Below are 15,729 nucleotides of genomic sequence, written 5' to 3' on the forward strand. Positions count from 1 at the left end.
TGCATTTGAAAGATGTAATTATGGAAGACTGAAGCTTATTTTTTATATGGTAAAGCAGGTGCTCAGTTTTTAATGGGGCTTTTTTCCCTACAATTTTTCAACGTTTTGTAGAAAGCAGGCAGGATTTATAAGATAGGCCTGAGTTCAGATCCAGGCTCTACCATTTGTTAGCTGAACAACCTTGGAAAAGTTATATAGCTTCTCTACCTTAGCTTTTGTCTCTTTATCCCCAATGTCTCTTATCCTGTCTACTTCATAGAACTTCAGATGTGAAGTTTTTAAAAATTATCAAACTATAACTTATTGATAATTTTCTGCTTAAGGGCACTCTAACTGAGGAACCTACCCCTAGAATTAAAAATAAATGCACAAAATAAGCTATTAATAATAAATGTTGAAAAGAGCTATTCAGTATTACCAGTATAATCTAAACTCAAACAAGATGTTTTTCTTAGAAGTAATCTTTTCTAAGCATAACAATGCTTTAAAATAACTATTATATAAAATTTCTGACATAGATAAAAATTAGAATAGCTTAATGAACCTTCACTGACTTGTTATCAGCTTTAGTAATAAAATACAGTTTAGATTAATCCTTTTCAACCATACAAGATACAAAGTGGCAAGGTCTCTCCCCTCTCCCAGTTGTTTAATATTATTTACCTGAGCTAGCCACCATTAACTTTCGTTACAAAAATGAAATCACCCCATAGGTGCTGTTTTGTAGCTTGCCATTTTCATTTAACAATATACTTTTTAAAATATGTTTTATTTCCATGTGAGTACCTATGTTCTGTGGCTATACGACATTCTGTTCTCTACAATGTTCTATATAATATGCTGGCAGCAAAACACAAAGAGTAAAATGAGGGATGTTTGTTTTATCCACTGCTACGTTCCCAACACCTAGAACAGTGCCTGCACATAATAGATTCTCAATACATGTTTGGTGAATGAATTAACATCTAGTTAGGAAATGTATTTCTATTATTGGTATAATATTCTATTATATAATTGTATAATGATTTATTTAACTAGCAGAATAATGATGGGTGGTAGGACTTTGGGTTTTTTCATCTTTCTATGTTTTTCCCCGCTTGTATGTTTTTTTTTCCCCCCATATTCTCTTCAGGGAGCAACTATTATCTTGATAATGGTGGCAATTTAAGAAACTTACTTTGAGAAAATAATTAAAATATGAAAAATGTTTGTTTTGTTTGTTTTTGTTTTTGAGACGGAGTTTTGCTCTTGTTGCCTGGGCTAGTGCAATGGTGAGATCTCGGCTCACCGCAACCTCTGCCTCCCAGGTTCAAGGGATTCCCCTGCCTCAGCCTCCTGAATAGCTGGGATTACAGGCATGCGCCACCACGCTCGGCTAATTTTGTATTTTTGGTAGAGACGGGGTTTCTCCATGTTGTTCAGGTTGGTTCAAACTCCCGACACCAGGTGATCCGCCCGCCTCGGCCTCCTAAAGTGCTGGGATTACAGGCGTGAGTCACCGCGCCCAGCCAAAAAATGTATTTTTATGGACACCCGTAACGAAATGTTTTTCCATCTAGTGGCTGGTTAACCAAGCACGGTTCCTCCTGTTTCCTTTTCCTATGATCATTTCAGAGTATAACCATTGTTCAGTGTAGGAGAGATGCTATGACTTTTAGATATGCTTTTTTTCATAAAAAGGAATTGCCTAGTTAGAATTTTTTAAAGATATCTCACAATTCTGCAGTTTTGACATTGCTGGGGAAATTTTATCTAGGGATACAGAAGAAACGTTCATTCATTTTTATTTAAGCACCTATAAAGAGTAGTGGGGTACTTATGGCAATACGGTTGGGTTACTGTTTGTGGCTAAATATGTGTGTGAACGTTATGACATTTGATGAAAACAACTTCATTGAGCTACTGAGCTCTTCAGCTGATTTTTCTTCTTGGCTTTAAAGGTTTACAAGGCTAAGGATCAATCTCCTCTGGAGTAGATGGCCTTATTTTAGCTAAATATGGATTTTAAATATGCGTTGTGATAAAAGTTATTTTCTTCTAATACAGCATAGTACAAGTTAACTTCCAGTATGCAAAATTGACCTCGTGATTTTTAGTTTAATGATCTCAGTTCTCATGTTCTTGCAAACAGAAAAAAATTAAATATTAAAAAAAAATTTTTCCTTTTAAAATGTGAAAAACGTATATGATGGTTACAGTGAAGATTATGCTTTTATGACTAACTCATTACATTGAGTCATGCATATTAATGATTCAGATTACTAACATAGCTCTATTAAGGTAAATCCACCATACAATATACAGGTATTCTGTACTTTGAAATTTCATAAATTTGTGGATGTCAACTCTCAGTTTAGAAGGGTATACTAGTAATTTGGTTTTACCCATGAGATCTTCAGATTTATCAACAAAATGAAAGAGATTGGTATTTTCACTTTAGTTTCTCAGTGAAAAGAACGAATGGGCAGATGAATGGCCCAAAGAGCTAAGAGAGAAGACTTAATTTAAACTCAAATAAGCATGCCCGGAATGACTCTCTCTTTTTCTGCCCTTCCTCCTGCCACGGTTAGCCACTGTATGCCTCAGGTTTTAGGCAGGGTGAGTCTCCTTATCATGGAAACTGTGAACATTCATTAACAACTGGTTTTACTTTGAAACTTAAACAGCAAACACCAAAGAGTGAATTGTTGGTATAATCCATGGGAGTCTTGAGATTGACGTCAGAACACCAGTACAGCTGTATAAGCATTGGGAAGTATTTTTAACATCCCTGTTAGATCATCTTTTTGACCTTTCCTTTTATGTTTTCTCTTTTTCCATTAAATAGTTAAAAAAAAAAGAGCTTTACAATATTTTCTACCAACATTGTAATGATATTCTTTAAAAAAAGCACCCATACAATTATTTTTTTGATTCCTTTCCCCTTTGCAACTTTCCTTTACCTGTAGTGTTCCGAGTTCTGATGGGGTAGACTTTTGTTTTGTTTTGTTTTTAAATAAAAAGTTTGTTTTTGAGAACAAGGCTAGATTTACAGAAAAAGAGAAGCTAGAAAAGAACATACACCCCATACGCATGCTCAGATTCCCCTATTATTAATATATTACATTTGTATCGTACATTTGATACTGAACCAGTGTTAACATTAATATTAAAGTCTGTAGTTTATTCAGTTTTCCTTAGTTTTTACCTATTGTTCTTTTCCTGTCCTCAGAAACCACATTATATTTAGTTTGTCATGTTCCTTAACCTCCTCTTGGCTGTGACAGTTTCTCAGATTTTTCTTGTTCTTGATGGTTTCGACAGTCAGATGAATACTGGTCAGGTTTCTTGTAGGATGCCCCTATATTAGAATTTGCTTGATGTTTTTCTTAGGATTAGACTGGAGTGTGGGTTGTTGGAAGGAAGATCACAGAGGTAAAGTGACATCTTCATCAACTCACGCCAAGGGTACTTACTACCAGCGTGATATGTGACTATTGATGATGACCTTGATCACCAAAATAATGTTTATCAGATTTCTCCAGTGTAAAGTATTGGTTCTGGTAGGAATAGCCTAGTTAGGTGAATTGCTCTGGTAATTGCTTGGGCTTTAGTTATTAAATAAATCATCATATTGATATACCACCCATTGAAATGTTATAAATAATGTATTCAGAGTTGAGAATTAGATTTTTTAAATGTTCAGATTGTATTTTTAAATTGTATTTTTGAAATAAAGGTTTCCTTTCCTGCCAAATTCTAAAGATTTTGTTTATCTAAGGGAAAAACTTAGGTTCCTGTTTTAAGTAGGAAGTTAGAGAGGCTGGTCAGTTTATCCACGATTTAAATTCTAGACACTGGGACTTATTTCCTTCTTTTTATCTTCTAAAAAATAGACTTTGGAATATAATTTACATATAAAATTAATCATTATATTATAATTTTTATGGGCATAGGTATTTATATTTATGGAGTACACAAGATATTTTGACACAGGGATACAATACATGATAATCACACTGAGGTAAATGGGGTATCCATTACCTCAAGCATTTATTCTTTCTTTATGTTACAAACATTCCAATTATACTCTTCTAGTCATTTTTAAATTTACAGTAAATTATGGTTGACTGTAATCACCCTGTTCTGTCAAATACTAGATCTTATTCTATCGAACTATATTTTTGTATCCTTTAACAATCCCAACTTCCCCAACCCCCTACTACCCTTCCCAGCCTCTGGTAAACATCTTTCTGTCTCCATGAGTTCAGATGTCTTAATCTTTAGCTCCCACAAATGAATGAGAACATGTGAAGTTTGTCTTTCTGTGTCTGGCTTATTTCACTTAACATAATGACCTTCAGTTCTGTTTATGTTGTTGCAAGTGACAGGATCTCATTCTTATATATAGCTGAGTAATACTCCATTGTGTATATGTAGCACATTTTCTTTATTCATTTGTCTGTTGATAGACACTTAGGTTGTTTCCAAATCTTGACTATTGTGAATAGTGCTTCAATAAAGATAGGAGTGCAGGTCTCTTTGATATACTGACTTCCTTAAGTTCACTCATTTTAACTGTGTACTTTGATGAGCTTTGACAAGTGTGTATACTTTTTAACCACCACAACCAGCATAATTAAGGTATATGACATTTCCATCACCCCCAAAAATTCTCTCTGCTTTCTGTCACAATAGTTTTGCCTTTCCTACTTCATATAAATGAAATCGTGTACAGTATGTAATCTTTTTGTGTCTGTCTGCTCTGTTTTTTTTTTTTTTTTTTTTTTTTAAGGCAGTCTCTGTTACCCAGGCTGGCTGGAGTACAGTGACACAAACACAGCTCCCTGCAGGCTTAATATCCTGGGTTCAAGTGATCCTCCTACCTCAGACTTCCAAGTAGCTGGGACCACAGGTGCACACCACCACACCTAGCTAATTTTTTAGTATTTTGTAGAGATGGGGTCTTGCCGTGTTGCCCAGGCTGGCCTCAAACTCCTGGGCTCAAGTGATCCTCCTGCCTTGATCCCTGCGAAGTGCTGGTATTACAGGCATGAGCCACTATGCCCAGGCTTTCTTCTCTTTCTTTAGGCTTAATACTTTTCAGATGCATCCAATTTGTTTCATATAGTGGTAGTTTGTTCCTTTTTCTTACCATAATAGTATTACATTGTATGAATAAATCAATTTCTTTATCCATTGACCTGTTGGTGGAGGTTTGGATTGTTTCCAGTTTTTGGCTATTTTGAATAAATCTGAACATTTTCCTGGAAGTTTTTGTGTAGAATGTATTTTCCTTTCTCTTTGGTAAATATCTCAGAGTAGAATTGCTGAGTCATATGGTAAATATACGATTAACTTTTAAAAAATTCTTTTACTTATGTTTTTGGAAATGGGGTCTCACTATGTTGTCCAGGCTGGTCTTGAACTTGGGGATCCTCCCACCTCAGCCTCCAGAGTGCTGGGATTACAGGCGTGAGCCACCACACCTGGCCTTGATTAACTTTATAAGAAACTGCCAAATTGTTTTCCAAAGTGCCTCTGTCATTTTACATTCCCACTAGAAATGTGGAAGAGTTTCACTTGTTCTACATCCTCGTCAACACTTGGTAGTATCAGTCTTTTTAATTTTAGTCATTGTAGTGGGTGTGAATGGCATCTCACTCTACTTTTTATTTGCATTTCTCTAATGATTAATGATATTGAGGACTTTTCATTTGCTTTTTGGCCTTGTGTTCTCTTTTGTGAAGTATCTGTTCAAATCTTTTAAGAAGTTGGCTTGTCTTTGTCTTATTATTGAGAGGTAAGATATGGGTCATTTGTCAGTTACATTTAGAAAACGTTTTTCTTTCTGTTTGTGGCTTGTCCTTTTATTTCCTTAACAGTGCCTTTCAAAGAGCATAAATTATTAATTTTGATGAAGTTCAGTATATCAACTTTTTATTTTGTGTTCATGCTTCTTGGTCCCTATCTTAAACATCTTGACTTAACCTAAGGTTGCAGAAGATGTTCTCCTAATTTTTTCTAGAAGTTGTATAGTTTAGCTGTTATGTTTAGGCCTGTGATTCGTATCAAGTTAACATTTGTGAGGAAAGGATTAAAGTTTGTGCGTGTTTTGGCATGTTTTCCAGTACCATTTGCAGAAAAGACTGTCCTTTTCCCATTGAATTGCTTTGGCATCTGTGTTAAAAACTTAATAGACTGTCTATGTATAGTTGTATTTATGGTTTCTTTATTATGTTCTGTTGATCAGTATGCCTATCCTTATGTCTTTATTACCTAAGCTTTAAGTCTTTAAATAAGGTAATATAAGTCTTCCAATTTTGTTGTTTTCCTAAAAATTGTTTTGGCTCTTCTAGATCTTTGCATTTCCATATGAATGTTAGAGTCAGCATGTCAATTTCTATTTAAAGAAAACAGACTGGGATTTTGTGATTGTGTTGAATCTCAATCAGAATGTGGAGAATTGACATCTTAAATTACGTCTCCCAATCCATTGGCATAATCTCTCTCTCCATTTAAGTAGTCTTCTTTAATTTCTCTATAAATGTTACATAGTTTTCAGCATACAGGGCTTGCACATGGTTTGTTAAGTTTATGTGTTTTGAGGTTATAAATAGCATTTAAAAATTGATTTTTAATTGTTTATTGGTAATATGTAGAAATACAATTGATTTTTGTATGTTCTTACTGTTACTAAACTTGCTTTTTGGTGCTTTTTTATATAGATCTCTGGAGTTTTACATAATGTCATGTTATTAAAAAGTTTTACTTTAAAAGGTATAAGCCTTTTATATATTTATTTTCACTGTCTTACTTATTTGGCTAAAATGTTAAAAGAAGCGGTGAAAGCAGACATGTAGACATCTTTGCATTGTTCTCAATCTTATGGAAAGCATTCAGTATTTTGTCATTAAGTATGATTTTTTTTTTTCCGTACTCTTTATCAGTTTGGAGAAGTTACCTTCTATTCCTAGCTTGTACGAAATGTTATAATTAACAGATACTGAATTTAGTCATATGCTGTTTCTGTATCTGTTTAGATGATCATATGGCTTTTCTTTTTTCTTTTTCTTTTTTTAATTTGCCAGGAGGTATTTTCATCTGAGGCTTTTCTTTCTTAGACTGGTGATACAGTGAATTACATTGATTTTTGAGTGTTAAACCTACCTGGCATTCTTAGGATAAACCCCATTTGGTTTATCCTAATGGTCTCTTTATTATGTATTATGTATTATTCTTTTTATTTATTGATAGATTTGGTTTACTAATATTTTGATGATTGTTCTTGTTCCTTTGTTCCCAAGGGATATTTGTGTTCAGTTTTCTTGTAATGTCATTGCCTTGTTTTGATACTGAGACAATGTTGGCCTCAGAAAATTTTTTGGGAAGTGTCATGTGTTTTCACTTTCATTTGTCATGTGTAGAATTGTTATCTCTTCCTTTAAATGCTTGTGATAATTCACCAGTGAAGTGAGTTTTCTTTGTGGAAATGTTTTTCAACAAGCAATTAAATTCACTGCCCCCTGAGAGTACCCACTATTCTGACTTCTAGTACCATAGATTAATCCTTAAACTTTTTTTGGATTAATTTTTTATTTAGAGAAAAGTTGCACAAATATGGGAAATCTCACATAGAGTTCCCATACCCCACACCTAGTTTTCCTTATTGCTGACATCTTACGTTATGGTGGTATTATCTGTCAAAACTAAGAAACCGACCTCAGTATATTACTGTTAAGTAAACTTCATACTTCATTTGGATTTTTCCTGCTTTTTCATTAATGACTTCTTTCTGTTCTAGAATCAAATTTTAGAATACCACATTGCTTATAGTTTTCATGTTTCCCCAGTCTCTTGGTTTGTGACAGTTTCTCAGTTTTTCCTTGTTTGTCACGACCTTGCCATCCCTGAGGACTTTGTAGAATGTCCCCCAGTCTGGGTTTGCTGCTGTTTCTCAGTATTAGACTGGGTTATGTGTTTTTGGAAAGAATCCCCTTTTCCTCTCATCAGGTGTGCATGATGTCCACGTGGCATCACTGGTGATGTTAACCATGACCACTTGGTTGAGATAGTGTTTGCTAGGTTTCTTCACTATTCTCTGTTAGTCCAACTCGTACTTTGGGAAGGGGGAGATATCTACATATATGGTTTGAAATTATTCTGTAAGGAAGATTTGGATCTTTCCCCACATTTCTCTGTTTATTCAGTCATTTATATCAGTATGGACTCATGTATGTTTATTCTCTACTTTGAGTTCTAATGCTAGGTTTCTTTTCTTTTGCTTAAATTGTTCCAACTTTGACTATTGGGAAGGTTTTCCGGTTAGTGTTTATGTCTCTTTTGTTTTTTGAACATCTCCTGATGTACTATAAGATGCTCCAGGCTCATCTTGTATTCTCTTTGCGCCAGCTGTAGAATCAGCCATTTGAAGGAACTAGCATTCCTTTTATTTAGGAACCAAAATGTAGTTACTAGGTGTGCTCATTGCTGTTGGAGTATCATCGCTTTTAGGCCCTCTCAGGGGACAGAGCTAGGTAATATCTGTGTGTATACTAACCCATGTATACACATACGTCTCTTAATTGTTTCTATATGTATCAGTTTGCATATATGTTAAGTTAAACGAGTTGATATTGATGTCTCTGATTATAATCCAGTACCACAAGGTTCACTCTAGTCCTCGTTTCTTGTTAATCTGTGACTTCCTTGTCCAACCATGAGAAACCTGGCTCCAGCCACCCCATTATCCATTCACTTATTTGTTCAACCCATGTACACATGAAAAGCAAATTTAGAATTATTACCCCAAACCCCATGAGTACAGTATTTATGTACAATTTCTTTTGTCATTAGCCTTACAATTTCAAGTCAAAACACCGTGTTCCAAAGTTTGTTAGGTTAGCTCCTTTTTCACCACCCCTTCAGTGAAGTTATGTCATACATTTATAATGCAGTTAGCTTCATTTGTTGCAATCCACATTTCATCTTGGGATCTTCTGATTTTGGTTGATGTTAGTGGTGGTTGTTTGGTTAACATTTGTTGAAGTTCGCTCTTTGTCCTATGCCGTTCTGTGGGTTCAGACAAATGCAATGGGTCATGTATTCACCACCCTAATATACAGAGCAGATCCTGCACCCTAATTGTCCTCCTGTGCATCCCCTTTGTAGTCAAACACTGTCCTCTCCTCTAGTCCCTAGCAACTACTAATCTATTTTCTCTCTCTCTACTTCTGCATTTTCCAGAGTGTTGTATAAATGAAACGATACAGTCTTTGGATTTTTCCATGTAGTAAAATACATGAAAAATCCAAAGATTGTATCAGGCTTCTTTCATGTAGTAAAATGTATTTAGGATTCATCCATGTTGTGTAAATTAATAGTTCATTTGTTTTAAAAAATGTTGTAGTATTCCATTGTGTGGATGAACCATAATTTGTTTTTTCATTCCCCCATTAAAGGCCATTGTTAGTTGCTTTCAGTTTTTAGCATTGGGAGTAAAGCTGCTGTAAATGTCCATGACCAGGTTTTTGTGTGGATATAAGTTTTCAAGTCCCTCGTGTAAATACCTAAGAGTGTGATTGTAGGTCGTATGGTAACTCGTGTTTAACTTTCGACTGCTTTTGTTCTTTATAGAAATGGAGTCGTGCAGTATGTGCTCTTTTCTAATCTAGTGTCTTTCTTTTGAATTGTTTATGACATTTATCTGTATGAGTGGTCACAATTCATTTGCATTATTGACTAATATTCTAATGTATGAGTATATGGCAGTTTTAAAAATCCATTCTACTGCAGATGGACATTTAGGTAGTTCTAGTTTGGTATTATTACTAACAGTGCTATTTGGGAACCTTCACGGACATGTCTTTTTGTGAACATACATACACATTTCTGCCTAGTTGTGGAATTTGCTGGTTCAGCTTTAGCTGATTTTACCTAATACTTTTCTGGAGTGATTGTACCAATTTATATTCTGATCAGTGGATGTAGTTTCTAGGTGCTTTATATCTTCATAAGTACTGTATATATTCATTCATTCTATTTCTCTCTCTCTCATTGTGGTTTTAATTTACATTTCCTTAAAGTTGAGCACCTTTTTATATATGCATTGGTTATTTGGATAGTCAGAAAAATTAAGAAAATTGTAAATTTCCTCTGGCCTCTGAAAGCATTGGGATTTGGAATAAGGGGTGGCTTCCATTAGAAAAGGCAGTAAGGGGGCTAGGCGCAGTGGTTCACGCCTGTAATCAATCCCAGCACTTTGGGAGGCCGAGGCGGGTGGATTACAAGGTCAGAAGATTGAGACCATCCTGGCTAACACGGTGAAACCCCATTTCTACTAAAAATACAAAAAATTAGCCGGGCATGGTGGCGGGTGCCTGTGGTCCCAGCTACTCAGGAGGCTGAGGCAGAAGAATGGTGCAAACCCAGGAGGCGGGGCTTGCAGTGAGCAGAGATCAGGCCACTGCACTCCATCCAGCCTGGGTGACAGAGCCAGACTCCGTCTCAGGAAAAAAAAAAAAAAAAGAAAGAAAAGGCAGTAAGGGAAACAGTGTCTTTGCGGGAGAGCGAGGTGTTGGTTAAGGCAGCGTTTGAAGCGCATTCTATGAAGTTAAGAGTGTAGTGGTATTTGGTTTCTTGTGGAAAGAGTCCTAGAGCAGCGGTCCCCGACTTTTTTGGCACCAGGGACCAGTTTTGTTGTAGACAGTTTTTCAGTGGGACTAGGAGGGTGATCGGGGGAGGACAGGTAGTGGGATGGTTTCAGGGTGATTCAAGCGCATTACATTTATTGTCTACCTTATTTTGATTATTATTACATTGTAATATATAATGAAATAATTATATACTCACCATAATGTAGAATCAGTGGGAACCCTGAGCTTGTTTTCTTGCAACTTGACGGTCCCATCTGTGGGTGATGGGAAACAGTGACAGATCATCAAGCATTAGATTTTCATAAGGAGCGTGCAACCTAGATCCCTCTCATGTTCGCTATAGGGTTCCTGCTCCTCTGAGAATCTAATGCCGCCACTGATCTGACAGGAAGTGGGGCTCAGGTGGTAATGTGAGTAATGGGGAGCAGCTGTAAATACAGCTGAAGCTTCACTTGCTCACCACCTGCTGTGTGGCCTGGTTCCTAACAGATCATGGACCGGTATTGTCTGCAGCCCAGGAGTTGGAGACTCCTGTCCTAGAGTACACAGTGAAAAAGTTTGATAGAGAGGGGAACAGTGGAAGATTTTTTTGGAGGAGAGATGTCACATGATTAATGGATGACTAAAGTTTTGTTTGGTGATCTAGGATGATAGCGATGTTGAGACATGAAATTAGTTGGCTTCAAGTTCTAAGCTGTCCTGTGTGAGAAATTGCCTCATCAGCCAACACAGGCTTTGACATATGGGGAGCTTAGTGTTTCTTAGGACCCTTGGGCTGGTCAGAAAGTGCCAAGCATCAGAGAAACGTGAGACCTCGGTATAGGTGGAGGAAGTGTAATGATAGCGGCAGGCAGTAGTCTAGTCTGCCTTGTTTTTAGCAAATCTAGACTATTGTCTTGATCAGTAACTACTTCTTTAGTAACTGCTTACAGGGTTCGATAAATTTGTTCTTTCATTCCATGTGAGAATCATTAGTCTACAGTTTAGAAGATATACAGAACCTTTTAAATACATATCTATACCTTTGTGTAATATATATATTATACCTGTACCTATATATAATATATATTTTTTGACTACTTTTGCCAAGGTATGTGTTCCCTGGAAGCTGATTCTTCATAGATCACTAACTGTGGTTGTGAGGTTCTGTGAGTTCCTTCAAAATTCACAGAACCTTGAGCTATAATTTATGTGGATAAAGTGATTACTGGGATTTAACTATTATAAATTAGATATATTCAAATGTTTTAAGGAGTATGTTTTATAAAACAACATGTTTTTCATTCATTACTTATATATTGATCCCAGAAATTGTGTGCCTGCAAATTGTCAAGTTGGGTTGATGCTTCGGAAAAGGAAAGTAGAGGTTGAGTCTTCTTAGTATAGCAGTGCATTTTTTAGAGCAGTGTTTGAGGCAAATTACTGTTTTAGCAAAATTACATGGCTTCTAGGGATTAGATTGCATGAGTCTGTCTCTTGTTCCTCCCTCATTCTACTGTAAGTGGCCAGGCTGCTATAGTTAACAGAATGCCAGACATAATGCCTAGGGCATAGTTTGAGACCTGGGAAGATTCACAATAATCAAACACAAACAGACAGAGTAGCATGAAGAAATTTCAATCCTCCCAGTCTTGCTTACAGACTTAATTAGGCTTATTGGGGCAGAAAATATTTTTCCTCCCCCCATGTTTTAAATCTGTTTCTCCTTTACTCCCACCTCCTGTCCCAGATTTTCTTTGAAGGGGTAATACTACCAACAAAAGATTTTTTTTTTTTTGGAAATCCTAACTTATTTGGTTTATCTGGCTTTACGAAAAGGAGCAGTAACAACAACTGAATTTTAAGGTATTTGAGGGACTCCATTTTTTGGCACTGTATTTGGGAAATTCCCAATTTAAAAATCATACTGTATTCAAGAAGAAAATTAGGGGTTTTTTTGTGGCTTTATAATTGAATCTTTTTTGCAAGTATTTTTAATTTTATGAGAGCTATTTGGCCTGTTCTGCTAAAGAATTAGCCAAATCCTTGCTTTATATTATGTATATTTTCCTGAGTGTTATTCTAGGGAAATGTACATGGATGCTGTTCTCTGTCTTTCCATTAGCAGCGCAGTGTTGGGCTTCGGATGATGATGGTAGATGATTGGGGGTGGGAGAAGAGGTGGGGTTTCTTCTTACCATCCCTCTTGTGGTCAGTAAAATCATCTGACAAATGCCTTTCCAAGGATATCGAATGTATATGTAAAGAAAAAGCTTAGGATTGCTAAGGGAGTGGTATTTTGGTGAGGATTTCATTTTCTTCTACTCCATGGAAACGAGCCTTTTGAGCTTTTGCTTGTCTGCTGATTTGTCCGGTGATCCAGGTAATCTACAGCAGTCTTTGTTTTCTGGGTTGTGTATAAAATGGAGCAAAATGGTAGAAAAATAGCTTCAGTGAAAGGGATGTACCTGTAACAGGAATAAAATAAAAAGGAAAAGGATATTTTTACATTGTTCATTATTATTTCTCACAATAGCTTTTAGGATTTTTATCATGTTTTAAAAAACCTAATTTGACCTAAGGAAGAAAATTCCTAGTTTTGAAAACCCGTACCTTAATTGCTTAGCTTTAGAACAAAGGTTTTAACATCCAGCATTGCAAGGATATCTTTATTCAAAAGAATAGGATGCAGCATTCTTCTGTTACCTTTTTAGAACTGAATCGGCATAACCTGTCTTGAATCTGAGAGACTTTGACGTATTATTCTGTGAATTGTGATTTAATTATCTCATGCTTCAGGATGGTTGTTTCCCTTTGATACCCAAGAGACCATGGATGGGATATAGGGAGTGGGGATTAATATTACAGTGGGGGAAGGGAGTGTTTTTACAGAGTAATCTTCCTGTTTTTGCATTGGAAACTAAATTGAAATATATAATCATTTGGAAAACGTGGTGTCCATGGCACCAAACAATCTTATCAACTTGAATTATTTTATCCTTTGTTCAGTTTGTGGTATTTTTGCTCTTGTCAGCTAAAATGTTGATTATAAATTTGAAGAAGCTGCCGAGTTGCTGTGATGGCACTGGAATTGCATTCTGCTTTCTTTTTCTTTCCAATTATAGCTGCAAATACAGGAACCAAGGGATGAACATGAAAAGAAGTAGTGTAAAATGCTGAAGATTTTTTTGGTTTTCTCTTGAAAGTATTTTTCATGGTGAGAATTATTTTCTTGTGGACAGAAAGAGCTAGGACCATAATTTATGACATTAAAATGCATTTAAGTGCTACAGACTTCTCTGTTTAGGAAAGGCAGACTGAAAACATGTTGAAGCGTACTATGGAGCTTTCAGTTAATTCGATTATTTACATCATGGTATGAGTTATCATACTGTTTGCCACATTTTGAAAGCTGTTTGACTCCTCAGAAGTATTAACAAATTAACAAATTCTTACTGAGCATTTACATTATGCTAGGTACTTTAGATATATATCGAGTTTATAGTCTAGTAGAGGATATAAAAAACTCATGCATATGATGTACCATTTTTGGTGCAAGCATGTAAGTATTGCAATGTTATATATTTGTGTACTGACATGTAGGTATTTTACATAAGCTACTATATTTAATCCTCATAACAACCTAGTCATGAAATTATTGTCATTCTTGTTACCGCATGCACATTAGTCCAAACAAGCAAACAAAAATTGTCATTCACTTTTATAGATGAGAAAATTTACATTTTGAGAGGTTAAGTAATTTACCATAAGTAACAAAGCCATGGAGTGATGAAGCCTGGGTCAGTCAGACTCTAAAGCTCTTTCCACTGTTTGTATATGAATAGATGAAAGCATTTTTATCATGATTATTTGACATCACAAATAGTGATGCCAGTGAGTGAAAAGGAGATAGGGATCCTAATCTTTATGCCAAGAACTGAGTGATGGAGCAAATCATTTAACATCATCTGTAAAGTGTGAGGGTTGGACTAGGCAATCTTGGTTCATGATTCTATTCAGTGTAAGATTTTCACATATGGTCTATGGAAACAATTCTCATTACTTTAGAGTTTTTATTATATTTAGTTTCCATTACTGATCCTTCATAATCTGCTGTACATGTTGGAGTGTGTGTGGTGGGGAGGGGAGGGTGATAGAGTGCATATCGTCTTCTATATTATGTACAATATACATTTATTTATTAAGATTATTATTGTCTGTCATCTTCTTCCCTTCCCCCAAATATGTCACAAAGACCTAGACTAGTGCCTGGCTACATAGCATGCAGTTATAAATTAATTTTTTGAACGAATGAATAAATAATAGACTTGTATAGTACATTGGCAAAATATAGAAGTAACTTCATAATTCTTAACACCAAAAGATTCCCTGGGGGCCAAAATTACTAATCTTTCCATTACAGTGATCCTTTAAGGAACTAAGTGTAAGAATCTTAAAAAGAAGAACACCTACGAAACAATCAAATGTAGTCAAGTAATCTTAAGTTTGCTGGAATTGCCCTTTACAAAATTATTGGTAGTATAGAACTTGGTAACCATAGGTTTACCCAGAATTCTATTTGAAAATATTTTACTAAAGCATTCCATATAAGCAGAGAAAAAAAGCAGCAAAGTGTCTCTTTGGTTTATTTATGTGTTGCTGTATAGATAGTCTCAAATGCTGTAAATTTACAATGAGTAGAAAATATTCAGACCGTTGAGTCTTTTGCTTAAAATATATTTCATAAAGTATAACATAACCTTTACTGGTAGTTTTGTTTCATTTAAACATTAGGCTTCTTGAGAGTTTTAACAGTTTTATTGAGATGTAATTGGTGTATAATAAACTGCCTATGGTTAGAGAATAATTTGATAGATTTTGATAAATACACAATTAGGAAACTATCACCAAAATTAAGAAAATAAACATATTCACCCCAAAGGTTTCCTTGTGCATTTTCATAATTTCTCCCCACTTCCACCCCTCCTCACCCATCCCGAGGTATACTCATTAACTTGTCTTTGGTCCTTATAGAGTAGTTTGAATTTTCTTGCTTTCTTTCTTGTCATTATAGGTTAATTTGCAGGTCTTTTTGTAAGTGAACTCACGTAGTTTG

The 15,729-nt window shown here is 35.5% G+C and overlaps 1 protein-coding gene across 3 annotated transcripts in view; it reads left to right on the plus strand.

Moving 5' to 3' along the window:
* Positions 1-15,729, plus strand: part of ARHGEF12 (Rho guanine nucleotide exchange factor (GEF) 12) — a 155,046-nt gene that overhangs the window by 34,862 nt on the left and 104,455 nt on the right. Inside the window, exon 1 of one of the 3 annotated variants that reach the window (XM_011964975.1) lies at positions 12,804-12,996. The exons of the other annotated variants lie outside the window; for them this stretch is intronic. The gene's annotated coding sequence lies outside the window, so the exon portion shown is untranslated. Of the gene's footprint in view, positions 1-12,803; positions 12,997-15,729 lie in introns of those variants that run through there. 3 annotated transcript variants of the gene reach the window in all.

This window comes from Mandrillus leucophaeus, unplaced genomic scaffold, assembly GCF_000951045.1.
Source record: "Mandrillus leucophaeus isolate KB7577 unplaced genomic scaffold, Mleu.le_1.0 Scaffold71, whole genome shotgun sequence".
Lineage (NCBI taxonomy): Eukaryota > Metazoa > Chordata > Mammalia > Primates > Cercopithecidae > Mandrillus > Mandrillus leucophaeus.